Raw genomic sequence first — 14,910 nt, 5'->3', positions numbered from 1 at the left:
GGGGGAGAGGCGGCTCCTGCCTCCTTGGAAATGGAGTTATATTGTCCAAGAGGGGCCATGACATGGGGCTGATCTTGCAAAAGTGCTGAGTATCTCCCCTGTGCAAAGGGGTACAGTTGCTGTCTGTGCTCCTGCAGCATTCCATAAGCCCCCTTCCTTCTCCTGACCCTGGGGAGCCCCAGTGCATCTGGGAATGGGCAAATCTGGGCTGAAAAATTTTATGCTGAGCTGTTTGGGTTTAAATGAACTTGTAAACTGTAGCTGTTTTAGCAGGAAGCTCTGAAACTTCTGGCTCAAGTAGTGTGGTTTGGGACTTTGCCAACTTTGTGAAGGTCTTTTGGGCCACAAGAGCAGATGGTGGCCCCAAAGCCACCCCTGGGGACACAGATGGGGTGCCCGAGGTGTCATGTTGTCACCCCCAGGGCCTGGCATCCTCCATGCAGCCAGAGGCATGGAATATCTCACAGGGCTGTTCCTGAGATAAGATGCTCATGGTTGACAGCACTTTGAATTATGTCTGTCTGCCAGCCTGTCCCCCCATTCCTGCACACCCCTCTGGGTCTGAAACAAGAAAAAAAATCGATAGGAAATCCCATTTTGGTCCAAACCCTGGGGTAGTTTTTTAGCCATGTCCCTCCTTGCAGGGCAGAATTAACAGGGGCTGTGCAAGATAAACAAGATCAAGCTCTTGCTGGAGACACAGCACAGGGGTTTCTCCTCCATCTGCAACTTCATCAGTAAGTGCCAATGGCAGCAGGGAGGGGACCATGAGGTCCTCAGCTGGGTTACAGTGACCTGAGTTTCTGTGTCCAGCTGTCTACAGCATAACTAACCCTGCAGATGTGCATGAGCTAGCTGCAACCCTGATCAGCTCCCTAATCCAGATGGAAACTTGTCCTTGCAGGAGGGATGGGGTCAACATCACCAAAGACCATATGAAGGTACATCATCTTAATCACACATCTTGAAATTGTGTGCTGGGACTGGGAGAGAGGCTGCAATGAAATCCTCCCTCCTCTCATAAAATCATTAAGGTTGGAAAAGACCTCTAGGATCATCAAGTCCAGCCCTCAACCCAATACAACCATGCCCTGAAGTGCCACGTCTACATGGTTTTTGAACACCTCCAGGGATGGTGACTCCACCACCTCTCTGGGCAGCCTGGTCCAATGCCTAAACCACTATCTCATTGAAGAAATTTTTCCTAATGTCCAATCTAAACCTCCCCTGACACAGCCTGAGGCCATTTCCTCTCAGCTTATTGCTAGTAGTTTGAGAGACCAACCCCCACCTCGCTACAGCCTCCTTTCAGGTAGTTGTAGAGAGCAGTAAGGTCTCCCCTCAGCCTCCTCTTCTCCAGACTAAACAACCCCCATTCCCTCAATTGCTCCTCATAAGACATGCTCTCCAGAGCCTTCACCAGCTTTGTTGCCCTCCTCTGGACACGCTGCAGCACCTCAGTGCCCCTCTTGTAGTGAGGGGCCCAAAACTGAACACAATATTTGAGGTGTGGCCTCACCAGGCCCGAGTACAGGGGCTGATCACCTCCCTGCTCCTGCTGGCCACACTATTCATGATACAAGCCAGGATGCTGTTGGCCTCCAGGCCACCTGGGCACGCTGCTGGCTCACATTCAGCTGGCTGTCAACCAACACCCCCAGGTCCTTCTCTGCCAGGCAGCTTTCCAGCCACTCTTCCCCAAGCTGGTAACATTGAATGGGGTTGTTGTGACCCAAATGCTGGACCCGGCACTTGGTCTTGTTAAACCTCAAACAATTGACCTCGGCCCATCGATCCAGCTGGTCCAGATCCCTCTGCAGACCCTTCTTACCCTTGAGTAGATCAACACTCCCACCCAATTTGGTGTCATTTCCACCAGCTGCAGAAGGACCAGGGCTATCAATGCTGGATTTTTACCTGGTTGAGATATCAGGATGGGTGTCTTTACACTGCAGCAGTGGCAGGGTGAGGGATGGCAACCCACCAGTAGCCACCCATGCTACACCCTGGCTGGCCCAGCCCCAGCACATGTCATCATAGTTCTGAAAACCTTAAAATCCCCACAGCCGCTCCAATTTATGGCATTTTTCTACCTCTTTTCTCACCGTGAGCTTCAGTGTTTGACTGCTAGATCTGGCACCTGCTACAGCATTGCCTGAAGCCATCGGCTTTGCAGTGATGGGTTGAGTGACCCAGAGAGAGGGAATTATATATAGAAAGACAGGAGATAGAGATGTCATTAAAGAGAAGCTAGGAGCTGGGAGAGACCCTCTGGGCACGTTTTTTGTGTGGATGAAAGGAGCTTACTTCAGTTGAGAGTGTTATAATATTCAGATTCCCATTTAGGCTTCTCCAAGTTGTACAACAAAAAGAATATTATATGATCTTGCAGAATTTATGTTACAAATCAATGTAACCTGCATAAATCAACTCAGCTGAAGCAAGAAGATATGGTTTGGTATTTTTTTTCAAGTGCCTTGCTGTGAAAAGGTGCTGCATCCAGCTGTAGAAGATCTTAGAAAAATGTCACACCTTTAGCCAAATACAACTTCTTGCTGCTTCTTTTTCTACCACTGGGTGAAGAAGAAATCTTCTGCATTAAGTGAACTGCTTAGAGAGCTGGTGGGGGTTACACACATTACTCAGAGCTAAAACTTCTTGTACACGTAGGCAAGTGTGCAGGCAAAACTTGGGGCAGCAGGGATAGTGGGACTCTTGGACAAGGAGGAAATCTGTGGTCAAAATCAGGGTAGGAGAGCTGTCTTAGAACCCCCTTGAGTCCTCTAGGTACAGAAATCAGCTTTGCCCTGTCTCAAGCTTGTTTTGCCCTTGAAGTTTTTTCCAAAATTTTGTGTGCAGGATGTAACGGTGTGAAGCAGTCTGGTATGAACACCCTGCTCCAAGCGTCCAGTGTGGGTGGATGTCTCTCCCTCCAGGCTTGGACCTGCAGAAACTGCATAGGAGATGAGGCCGAAGCGTGGTGGACAAGAAGCAGCTGGAAAAGATCCTTCTGCTGAGCTATGTATGCAATGCAGAGGCTGGAGAGCAGGCGGGGGGGGGCAGCAGGTATGGCATGGCCCCGAGGGGCTTTTCCAGGGAGGACCTTTCCAGTTGGAATCTGGCAGTGCCAATCTCATCTCTGCCCTCCATTATAATGCGCATGTCTGGATGACCTCTCTCTTGGCAGAGTACCAGCAAGGATTTTGTGAGATGCTCCTGCTCTTTCATTTCCCGGTAAAGAAGGAAAATTAGGTCTACTGGCTTTTCCAGTTCTTCCTCCAGAAAAGAGTAAGTTTCTGGGTGTTTCTCCCTTGGATCAAACAGCCCAGGTGGTGAAAGTCCATAAGTGCTTCTGGCTTAATGTCCTCCCACCCTAGGGGAAGAAGCCACCTACAGCCTTCAGCTTCCCTCTGCCCCCCACCAGGCACGGTCTCTCCTCCCAGCTACCTCTCCATGAGCATCAGTTTGGGGTGGCCCTCATCCAACTTACCCAGACAGTGCTGATCCTTGCAGGGGATGGGGTTGTAGTAAAGGGGTCAAATCCTCTATTATCAGGGCTTTGGGCTTTGTGGCTATGGATAACCTGGGCCACAGGAGCTTTCCCTGCTCTGGGTTCCTGCATTCTGGGTCCCCCAGGAGCACAGCTGTGTGATGAACATAGGTGTGGGGAAGAGCTTCATCATGCTGAAGACTTTGGTTGCATTTATGGATTTCACCTTTGCAAAATACCTGTGTGAGTCCCAAGCCTCCTCAGCTTCTCCACAGATCCAGCAGAAAGCACCGCCATAGATCCAGCAGCATCATTGAGAGAGGATGCCAGCAAAAGAGAGTATCTGCCCAGCAATTGGTGTCACCTAAACCTGCTAAATAAGCCAAGGACATTGGTCAGGGCCACCAAGCAGGGGTTACGCATCTTGGCTCACCTGAGACGGCTCCATGGCGAGACTCTGGAAGACCTTAGCCCTTTGCATTCACTTTTCTGAATTTTTCTCTTTTACTCTGTGAGTTGCATGAAGAAGGAGCTGAAGCTGCAGCTGTTGAGCTCTCCTTCCATGGGCCAGCCCTTCTCTTGTCCTGCTGATGCTGCTTGGGTGGAAAATGTTCCCTCTCCTCCAGGTTTAACAGACTGTCTTCTCTGGTCAGATTGGCTTTTATCTCCCATCCCAATGGCTCGCAACTGCTCCTGTTGTCCCTTAAAATACAGCATCATCTCTGCCCCAGGGTTTGTTTTTCTCATCTTTCAGAAGGAAAAGGCATGCAAGTTATTCACTCACCTGTCCCCTGCTTTTGTTTCTCCTTCCAATGAGTGTTCAAGTCCTTCGATGACGTCTGGAGGCTGTGGGAGGTGAGTATGTGTTAAGATCCTATTCTTGGTTGCCCCTACCTGTTCTCTATCTGCAACTCCTTGTCCATGGGAAGCAGAAAGGTCTCTCTCCTTGCAGCTCATCCCTCATCCCCACTCCCCAGTAGCTTTGATTATCTCAATTACTATTTCTATAGACTTTCTCAGCACTCGCCTGTCTTGATAAAGCCCGTGTGACAAGTGTTTGTTCTCATTATCCTCCAGCTAATGGGGGACCACCTCTTCAGAGGCATCTGTGGCTCAGGAGGCCCCCAAACTGTAAATTGCTTTTTTTTGAAGGAAAACATCAAAAACAAAACATGGGGCCCCCAAACCTACCCATATGCATGGACTGTGTCTGTCCCTCCAATGGTTGCGGTCTGTCCCAGGTCTGTAAGGCCCTCACCCATAACCAGGGGATGGATTTGGGGTCTTCTGAGAAGGGACATCAGGAATTTGGGTTGCTGCTTTGTTTATTCTGTAGATTATCAGTGAATTTAACTCATTGTATTTGAGGGTGTGGTTATCTGGGTTTGGAGATTCTGCCTGCAGTCTTCCCCTGATGTTAACTCCTTCCATGCACTTCTCCCATCTGCCCCCCGCCAAGTTTTCTTGGTGAGGAAGCCCTGCCAAAATTCCCAAGTGCTCATGGCCTTGGTGGTGTGGGAGCAGGTCCTGCAGGAGAACAGGAGCAGGAATGACATCCTGACAGTGAGTGGCAGGAGGGGGGGGGGAGGGGGAAGTTGAAAGAAGGAAAAAAGGGGGGAAAAGAGAAAAAGAAGGAAAAAAGGGGAAGGAAAGGGAAAAACCCTCCACCCCCACATTGCAAGATCTTCCCCAGCACCAGAAGAGTTGATGACAAAATGAACAACCATGAGGAGGAAAATTGCTCCTGAAGTGGAGCATGGTGATGAGCTGAACCACAATTCACAGTGATGACTGCTTCAGAGGGGGAGAGCTCATCTCAGAGAGGAGCTCCATGTGCTGCCCATGTCTCAATCCTACATGATGCTGGGCAGCATCTCCCAGAGCCCTCCTGCTTTCTCTGTCTTCTTGTGGTCAGGAAGGTCATGCCAGCACCAAGGACATGGGGAACAGATAAATAGATCCCAAACTTGTAAGAATTATGACACTTTTTTATTTTTACAGATGGGAAAACTGAGGCAAGCACCCACTGTCCACCTTGCGGTGCAGCAAGGAAGGGCTTTGCTTTGTCATCTCCCCAGAAAGGCGAAAGCCACGGAAGTGCTTTAAATCTCCAAGAGAGTTAAAGAAAGAGACGCAAGAGGGTCCAGCTAGCATGAGGAATTCATTCATCCTCAGCCAGGCTGGCAGGTGGAGCAGAAAATCTACCGATATATTCAAGGTCGTAATGAGATTGGGAGCATCCAGTGGGTGGTCATACGGACCCGGCACTGCTGAATGGCTTTTATCACTCCAGATGCTTCTGCTGACATGGAGTGATTTGTTTTGCAAGGGATGCTCCCTGAGCAGGGATCAGGGGAAGGCTGAGCTAATGTTGCCTGACATACTTTGTTTAGGAGATAAGACAAGGTGGGAAGGAGGAGAGGAAAGCTGGGAAAGCCCCCAGGGAGGAAAGCCCTCCCATACTGGGAAGGGCAGTGCGAGAGCTTTGGAATGCCGATGGTACCCAGAACCCAGCATCCCCATCTGGGGCTGACTGGGATGCTAAAAGTAGTGGTTTCCAGGTTCTGGCAAGGAAGAGCTGGCAGAGTTGAGGGTGTTTCTTTATTATTTTGTTGGCCTGGGACATCTTAAAAGCCAGAGCATGATGACAAATCATAGATGTCCCTCTCCATCTTCATGCGACATCAAGGCATATTTATCTCTGTATATTTTAAGCCAAACACTGCTCTCCATCTGAAACAGGAGAGATTTTTAATGTTTCCTATTTTAGATGGATGGGGCATTCATTAGGGCAAAAATTGTCTTGCAGAGGGAATTCATTGCTTAAGGTGAGGGTGTGAGGAGATGGGGAAGGCTGAGCAATGCAGTCACATCAGCACTGACTTAGCTTGAGATGGTGCTTCTGCAAAATTAAGGACAAAAGGCAATCCCTGCAAGAATTCAGAGCAAATCAACGTGTATTTATTTAGCCAATTCATTTCATCCACTAGCTAAAATCTGGGAAGAACTCAGCCTTGTTTTCCTAAATATCATTGCAGAGGAGGAAGGTTGACTGTGCCCACCTGAGCATCCCCATCCTGCTCCCCATCTCAGCTTGGGGGCGGTTTGGGTACCTGGGAGCCTGTGGGGTCCCTGTCCCCTTTTACCACCTGACAACCTGGCACAACCCCTTCTCTGCTACAAGCAGCTGCCTTTTTGGTGGGGACAGCAGCCCCAGCAGCAGCAGAAAGGGGAAGACTCATCCTGTTTCACTTGCCATAAGGTACCCAGAGGTACCTGCTAACTCCTTGTGACAATGCCATAGGAGCCAGCTCCCGATTTATCCCAAACCAACCAAGAGATTGTTCCACAATGAATTTGTTAGGATTAATTACACCTCATCCCTGCTGAGATTTTTAACAAGATTATTATGCTTCCCGAGCCTCGCTGCTTTGCTTTCTCCTCCTCCTCTTTCCTTTCATTTCGAAACACATTGCATGCGGCAGGATTTGTTTTGGGGTTGGTTATTTTTCCCCCGTGATGCTGGTGAGGAGGAACAAGCAGTGGGGTGGGCAGCAGCTCCATCATGGGGGATATCAGCCCAGGCTGGGGGAATGAGTCCCTGGAGAATTGCCTTTCCCTGGGTGATTCTTCAGCTTCTGTACTGGGCTCAGGAGGTTGCTTTTGCACAGACAACACTGCCTCTGATTTCACCAGGAGGGTGGGAAGGTGGAACCCCTTGGAGATGGTGGTGGGACCCAGTGTGTGAACGTGGAGCTGGTGTTTGGTGGCTCTTTTTTGGCTGCAGAAGCAAATCCTCTCTGTGCTGGGCAGGAGGGGAGGATGCAGCCAGCCCTCTCGTCTGATCCCTGAGATGGATGTTGATCCTCTTCTGATGGCCCTGGATGTGAAATGAGACTCTCCAGGGTGGACTGGGTTGTTTTGTGTTGTCCTCATGTCTGTGCTTGCTGTCCCATCCCCATGCAGCCTCCCATCACTGGCAGATGCAAGAGGAGACATCATGCCTGGAGAGGAAGCAGCAAAGCCTGAGCTGGAGCTGGGGACTTGCGGGGGGAGATCAAAAACATCTTAGCAGCAGGTTTTTCTCCAGCCCTGAGAGGCATTTAAATGTTCGTATACTGCAAGTGATTGACTGTGTTCGTGCAGCAACTGAGAAATAGCTGCCTTGATTTCCCAGGGGCCGCAGCAGCAAGGAGCCCATGTGCCATGAGGGAGTACCCACAGCCAGGGCAGGATGGAAGCAAAAGAGCATGATGGCATGGATGGTGTTTGTGGTTGGAGACAGTCGTGATGGTGCCTTCCTGCAGCATGAGAAGGGGCAGATGGCTGTGGGAAAACCCCAAGACCCAGCAGGCTCTGCAGCATGGATAATGAGGTGCTGGAACATTTCAGGGTGACTCACCGTTGTTGAGGGCAGTTCAACATCCAAACACAGCATCAAAATGGGAGCTTTCAGCTGGTAGAAGTTTTATCCCACATCAGGGATGCTTGCAATCCATCTCCGTGCCAGAAGTTTGCTGCTGAAACACAGGCTCTGTAGCTGAAACTTCATTTTCTTGCTCTGGATTGTATATTTTCCCTCATTGTATCAGTTATCTAGCTGTCCACACCCCTCTCTCTGCAAAGCTTGCCTTTATTAGTGTAATAAAGTGATTTCTGCGTCTGCCTGGTCCATGATGGACCCACATTGTCCTCACTGCCCGCAGCATCCTGCCAGGCAAACAACAGCTCAGCTTTCTGGCTGTTTCAAACTTCCTTCTGCCGGCTGCATCAGATGGTTCTGGGTATTTAGTGGAGTATAAATTGCTTTTATTGAAATGAAGCCATCTTTGGGCTGAGAGCAGAAATTCCCCAACCTTCTAGGTAGTTTGTTTTGTTTTGTTTTTTCTCTGTAGGATTAACAAGGTTAGTCAATGAGTGTGAGCCGATTTGGGGTTGATGCTATTCTGGGCTGGGTTTAGATGCCGCGGCACGGGCAGACGTGTGACTTTGTGGTGTCAGGCAGCTTTTGCAGGATAAATGAGAGCATATTGATAATCAGCCTTGTACTAGCTGGGAGCTAACCCTCTTAAATGGTTTAAAGGGGACGAGTGTTTTGCTTGCAAAAGGCCTCTTTGTGGGGTGCCATTGTTTTTGGGGAGGTGGTGGATTTCTCTGGGTTCCACACCTGCTCCCAGTGCAGGTAACAGGAGCCACAAATTCATGTCTGTCTGCACCTGAGACTTACCCTTCCCCACGGCGATGAAACACCTCGGTCCAGCAATTGCTTGTGCTTGACCTTTGCATCTTCAGGTCTATGTCAGATGTTGCTGGGCACCAGTTTCCTCGTTTGCTCCACACAGCCCCTTGCAGAGCAATACATCTGTTTACAAGCCATCCTTCTCTTGCCATAGGATATGGGGATGAGCACCCCTCCTGTAGACAGACACTGTGATGGGGTTAAACCATCTTTCCCAGCTCCTCCTCATCCATTATTTTATTCCCCTATCCTTAATGAGGGGCTATCATGGGGGGAGCTTGGGGGACATCAAATACAGGGGTTGGCTTGGTTCCTTCTCTCCAGGGGTGACATCATGTCTACGGTGAGGCTCAGCCCATCCCTGCATACAGAAGCGGGTTGAGGGAAGGGAAGGGGAAGGGGAAAGGAGTGACTGAGGGTGCTCAGCACCCAGACAGGGTGTGTGGGCGAAGGGACGGGATGGATGCTCCATCCTTTTCCCTCTGGGCCAACTCAAAGTGTCCATGTGTCCTCTTTTCCTCCTCTTTTCTTTTCCACAGGGAGGGAAAGAGGCACAGCTGAGACAAGCACCCTCAAGCTTTTCATTTTCATCATCCAAGACCAGTGAGGCCAACTGGAAGGACTGGGAGCTGCTGGGACTGTTTCAAAGGGGAACACTGGGCATCTGGAAGAACTGGGCTTTACTTCTGCTCCCCAGGGATGCACGGCTGAATGAAAAGTCTCCTCCATGGGGCAAAGATGCAGCAGCTCCCAAGGAGTGTGGGGAGAATGATTTGGGGCTGCTGGAGAAAAAAGGGTGCCTGTTCCCTCCCAGCAAAACCCCAAAGCCTTTGTGGTTTGGGCTTCTTAAGCTCCTGTTTCCCAATTCCTTTTCCACACACACATGGACCCATATCTGCCACTCCCATTTCCTCACCAGCAACAAAGCAAATAAGCAGATTTATATGAAATTTCCACTCCCTCCCCAATTTCTTTTTTTTTCCCCAGATGGTTCTTGTCACTTTTTCAATTGCTCCTAATGGAGATGTCCATCACAGAGTGCACTGGTGAGGACATTAACCCAGCTATGATTCCAAGCCTGAAGGATGCATTAATGACCATTTAAACCTGTGTGCATAGCTGGTCTGCCCAAAGATGATGGGCTGATTTCTCTTGCTTTCTTGACAGGTGAATTTTTTTCCTTCTTTTTTAAACTCAGCCATGTGCAGGGCTGAGGTTTTTGGGCTGTCCAGGCCAGCTTGTTTTGGCTGGGGAAGAGGATGAGCTTCATGATGAGATACATCCAGACCCACAGCAAGATCTCTCACCCATTCCTCCAGGAGAGACTTCATCCTGCAGATCTTCTGCAGAAAATATTGAGGAAAAAAAATACCCAAACAGTTCTTCTCAGCTGGGAATGGCAAAAAGGAGCTGGGTTTGGGATTTTGTGGGTAAAACCAGGGCTAACCCACACCAAGTATCCCTCCAGCCTTGATCTGAGCAGAAAACCTTCTTTTAAGAGTAAGTACTGAGGTCCTAATATTGTATTATATAGCATAAAGCAGAGCAATACTCAACCAATTACACTAATGCTGCTTATTTGCTCTTGTTACAGAGAGTAACACCCAGAAGCTATTAAATTAGATAAGAGCAGAACAAACAAAACTATTCATTTTATTCACAATATATTTATACACCTACCACTCCAGAGCATAAACAGCCACCACTCTCTCGGTGTTAGCTATTCCACTTATGAGCCAAAGACATTTGTCACAGCTGTGGGTGGTGTTTCTCCTTTTAAAGCAGCTGTAGGAAAGACAAGGGATGTGTTGGGCTTTATTTATCCCCCCTGCCATTGGGTCAGGTTCCCATTGGTGGTTTTGAGGCTTCTCCCAGGCAAGGGGGGAAACTAAGGCATGGGGGAGCATGGCCATAACTGCACTGTTGACTATGTCTGGTGAATTAAATGAAGGGTTTGGGGACCCCATTGCAAACACGTGCCATCCTGGCAAGGTTCAGGGATAATCCTCTGCTGGTGTCAACTGCCACTGCTGTCCCAGGCTACCCAGGAGAGCCCTGGCAGCTGCAGGCAGGAGGACAGCAATGGGTTAAACCTTGGGCAAATATTAAACACCAAGAGCAGTCAGGAGGAAGAAAGGGTGAGGAGGAGGAAGAAGAAGACCATAAAGAAGAAGCAGACCATGAAGAAGAGGTGGCAGTGGTGGTTGTGGTCATGGTGGTGGTTGTGGTGGTGGTGGGAGGAGGATGAGGATGAGGATCATTGCTCCTGCTGTGGGGAGGTGGCTGGAATATCCCTGCCAGCTGATGTGACTCTCCCTTGGGGTGAGCAGGGGCTGGGTTTAGGGGGTTTGAGACTTCTCCCGTTTCCCAGCTGGACCGTGGCTGGGAAACCGGGTCTGGGAGACAGCTTTTTCCTGTCTCTACCCTGCTCAGGATACAGCCCTGGCTCCTGCGCCCTGTTTGCAGTAGCCCAGGGCTGGGATTAAGCTGTGGTGAAGCAGCTGGTCCAGCTTGCAGTGAGCATTGCATCCTCCCCATCGGGGTCCCACAGGAGGGACAAGGAATGGGGGGCTGCAGTACTCTAACAAAGGTCTGCTTGTTAAACTGGCTCATTTAACCAGTGGTGCTGCTGAGAAGGAGATGCTTGGAGTCCTCAAGCTGGTGACTTGCTTCTAATTGTGCTGCTGCACTCACAGAGGGGCTGGGGGTGCCTGGGGAGCATCACGGGTTGGGGGGTCTGCATCCCCTGGGATCCAGCCAGCATCACCCTGCAGAGCAATGTGGTGAAATTCAGCTGCTTTATTTAGGTTATAGACACATCCTATAAATAACCCACTCCAGAGAAGTCTGCTGCAAACAACACACTTTAAAAAACATGTTATTATCCACTCTGCCTCCCTAATTAATTCCATCTCCTGACATCCATGATTGAAGCCCGCAGGGTACCCAGCATGTGTGCTGGGCAGGGACCTCTGGGGGGTGGTGCTGGGACCTCTGAGGGGGTGCTGAGACCCCCAGGGGGATGCTGAGCCCCCCAGCCAAAGCTGCAGGGATAGCTGAAACAGTGGTGGGTCGTTTTTAGGCTGCTGAGACTGCCATCTGCCGATGCCAGGACAGCTAAGCCATCTCAGATCACCCCTTCTGGGCTGGGAAACCCTTGATGGTTGCATTAAGATTTAATTTTTTAAAAAAATTGCCCATGGGAATAGTGGGTTTGTGTTATTTTAGGGTGTTATTTGGCTATTGGGGGTAACAGACAGAGACAGGGAGGGCTGGTCTTCAGCTGAGTGCTGCTGAGGTTTTTCGGTCACTGGGTGCTGCCACGCTGGATGTGATTAATAATTACAATGCCTTGGTGGAGAGGAATGCGTGAGTCTGGGGGAATGTGTTTGGTTTTGCCTTGTGGAAATCAACAGAGGATGATGTGAAGGTAGAAAACATCCCCTAGGGCTCTGCTGGCTAGTTATAATTGGGGTGCTTCTCCTGCACAGCTGGGTGCAGGAAGACCTGCCAGACCCAACAGTGCACCCATGTCTGCTTCAAAGCCTTCAGGTGGGAAGATGCTGGAGAAAACCTGTCCCTTGGCTTCCCAAGGGAAGTTTTAACAACCTTCTTTTTTGCAGCAGCAGCAGCAGCTGATGGATGCTCCTGAGCCTCTGCCTACCTTGTGCCGAGCTGGATGAAGATCTCCTCTGCCCCTAAATCCAGCCCTGGACTCAGAAACCCAGCTGTGACCATGGGAGCATGGGAAGGCTGGAAGGCAAGGTATCCAGAGCTGCTGAGGGTGATGTCCTGCTGATGTCCACCCCATCTTCCCCGTCTGGGGGAAGCGTTGTTTCCTAGCAAGGACTGGCTTGTGCTGGAGACTGTGATGGTGGCCACGCTCAAGAGATCAGATGATGATGCCCTTCAGGAAGACTTGCAAAGATAAAAAAGTTTCATGGACTTTACTCTCACCTTGAGGAACATTACGGATTTTCCCAGCTTAGCTAAGAGCCAGGTTGGGTTGCAAAGCATTAAAGCAATTAAAATGGGCTGGAAATCCAAGGCAGGAGTTTCGGGGAGATAAGGGCGGAAACATTCCTCGTGCAGAACTGCTGAGATTAGGGTAATGACAACTTTATTCCATTTACAAGAGCTAAGCAAAACCTCTGGCAAAACGCAGGTGCTCCTGCACATGTGCTGGGGGCGGGCAGCCATGCAGATTAAAAGGTCTCCCAGTCACCTTTAATGTCCCTGATGGCTGGTCCCACAGTGAGGCTAATTTGAGCTACCAAGACAGGTCTCAGAAGGTGTATTTCTCCTCCGCTGGCTTTGGCTAAAACTCTGGCAGTCTGGGCGGGATGTTCAGCATAGGTTGGGCTGGGACCAGGAGCCAGGAATCTGGGTGAAGCCTTGGGTCCTGCCAGTTTAATCTGCTTGTGGATGCCCCTGCAGGCTGGATGCTGAGGGACAGCATCTCCTGGAGATGGTGGGTTTCTCAGCCTTTGGGAAAAGAAACCCCTGGACTCATATCCCAACCTGCGCTTGGCTATAAAAAACCCAGAGGCAACGTTATTGAAGAACTTTGCTGACACCTCTGATGAGACTGGCACGCAAGCAGGGATGCGAATCAGAAGCAAGTTAATTATAAGCTCTGTTAAGAACACAGGGGGAAAAGAAAATCACCTTTAATTGGTAAATGTGATAGAGGAATGTCAGCACAGAAAGCACGGAGCACTGCAAGGGTTCAAAAATACTGGGAAGCCATAAAGCAAGTTAGGGGAGCACATGTTTGGAGAAGAACCACCATCCCTTGCAGACCCTCCCAGCCATCTCTGGGTCAAGCGTGGGGTGGGGAAGGAGCTGGCCAATCCCAGGCAAGGTGGTGGCAGGGCTGGGATGTCCCTGATCCATCCTATAGGTTTCTCCATGTAATTTCTCTTGAATTTTGCATTATTTGTGGTGTTGCTCACATTGGGGAGAAAGGAGGAGAGAAGCCACCTAAGCCCAAACTTGATTTTCAGTTTTATTACCCCAGAACATATTTTTTCTCCCCTCTTTTCTTGCCTCCTTGCCTCAAGACCAGCTCTAGGAAGGAAAGAGCTTGCACAACCGTCATTCAGCTTTGGAGCTCCTTCCCATGCTATCATCAGACAAATTAATGGAGGAAAAAGAGTTTTAGGGATAAGATGATAAAAAAAAGATTCCTCTGCCACTAACTGCTGCAGGATATACAGGATCACTTCATGCTCTCCCTTCTCCTATACCTGCGCTGGGAAACCTGGAATACAAAGCTTGGGGGCATTTTTGTGGGGCTGCAGGGTTTGGTAGGTTCAATGGCTGGGGCTGCAGCTGGGATAACAAATCTGCCTTTCCCTGGCTTGGAAATTGCCCCACACTTAAAATCAAGAAGTGGATGGTTGAAGAGGGGTTTTTGAAGGCATCAGCTGTAGCGCCTGACTTCTGTGGCTGTCAGCAGCTGGCAGAGAAGAAGTTAAGGGCTTGTTTACACCCAGCCAGTGAGTAGTTCAATGGAGATGCAAAGATAAAAGTAATATAGTGTCTTCCATTTAGGTTGGTGGATAGATGAAGTTTCCAACACATTCCCTTGCTTAAAGCGCTTACTGGCTCTGGCTGGAGAGTTTGGATGAGTTATGTGGAGGAGGATGCTCACCAGGTTTCCTTGACTGCCAGCTTCTCCATCTGCTGATGGATGCCAGAATGCCGGGTGGGATTTGCTCAGATCCCAGTGTGTGTGTACACTGTGCAGCCATGGGGAAGTTCCCTGTGCTTCAGTTCCCATTCCCAGCAGCCTGGGGCAGAAGCGAGGTAAATGCAGGGCCACCCACCCAGGCACAGGGGTGAAGGGATGGAGCAGGAGACATCCCAGCTTCCCTCTGGTCCATCCTGAGGAACAGCTGAGACCTGGCACACTCCATGCATGAAAGTTCTCTCAGCTGCCTCCCTGTGTGGCTTTGCCAGCAATCAGAGGGATGTGGAGAACAGCCATTTTGATTATTTCCTTTTTATCTTGGTTATTTTTTATATTGTTTCCCTCACCGTTAATTTTTTTTCTGCAGAGGGCAGAGCCGTTGGATCACAGGGAAAGAAGGTGATCCTTCTGCAGTGGCAGCACGAGCAGGTTTCCTTGTCCAGTGAGGCTCTAGCATCTCTAAGTTTGGCTGATTTGGGGGGGAAA

The 14,910-nt window shown here is 49.8% G+C and overlaps 1 long non-coding RNA gene across 1 annotated transcript; it reads left to right on the top strand.

Annotated features, from left to right (window-relative positions):
* The first annotated feature begins 3,570 nt into the window (after window positions 1-3,570).
* LOC135314188 (uncharacterized) lies at window positions 3,571-8,115 on the top strand. Its single transcript, XR_010373637.1, has 3 exons — window positions 3,571-4,345; window positions 7,457-7,568; window positions 7,668-8,115. It is a non-coding gene; the product is annotated as an uncharacterized LOC135314188 (long non-coding RNA).
* The last annotated feature ends 6,795 nt before the right edge of the window (window positions 8,116-14,910 follow it).

This window comes from Phalacrocorax carbo, chromosome 7 (assembly GCF_963921805.1).
Source record: "Phalacrocorax carbo chromosome 7, bPhaCar2.1, whole genome shotgun sequence".
Taxonomy (NCBI): Eukaryota; Metazoa; Chordata; class Aves; order Suliformes; family Phalacrocoracidae; genus Phalacrocorax; species Phalacrocorax carbo.
This window is presented reverse-complemented; position numbering and strand designations above follow the sequence as displayed.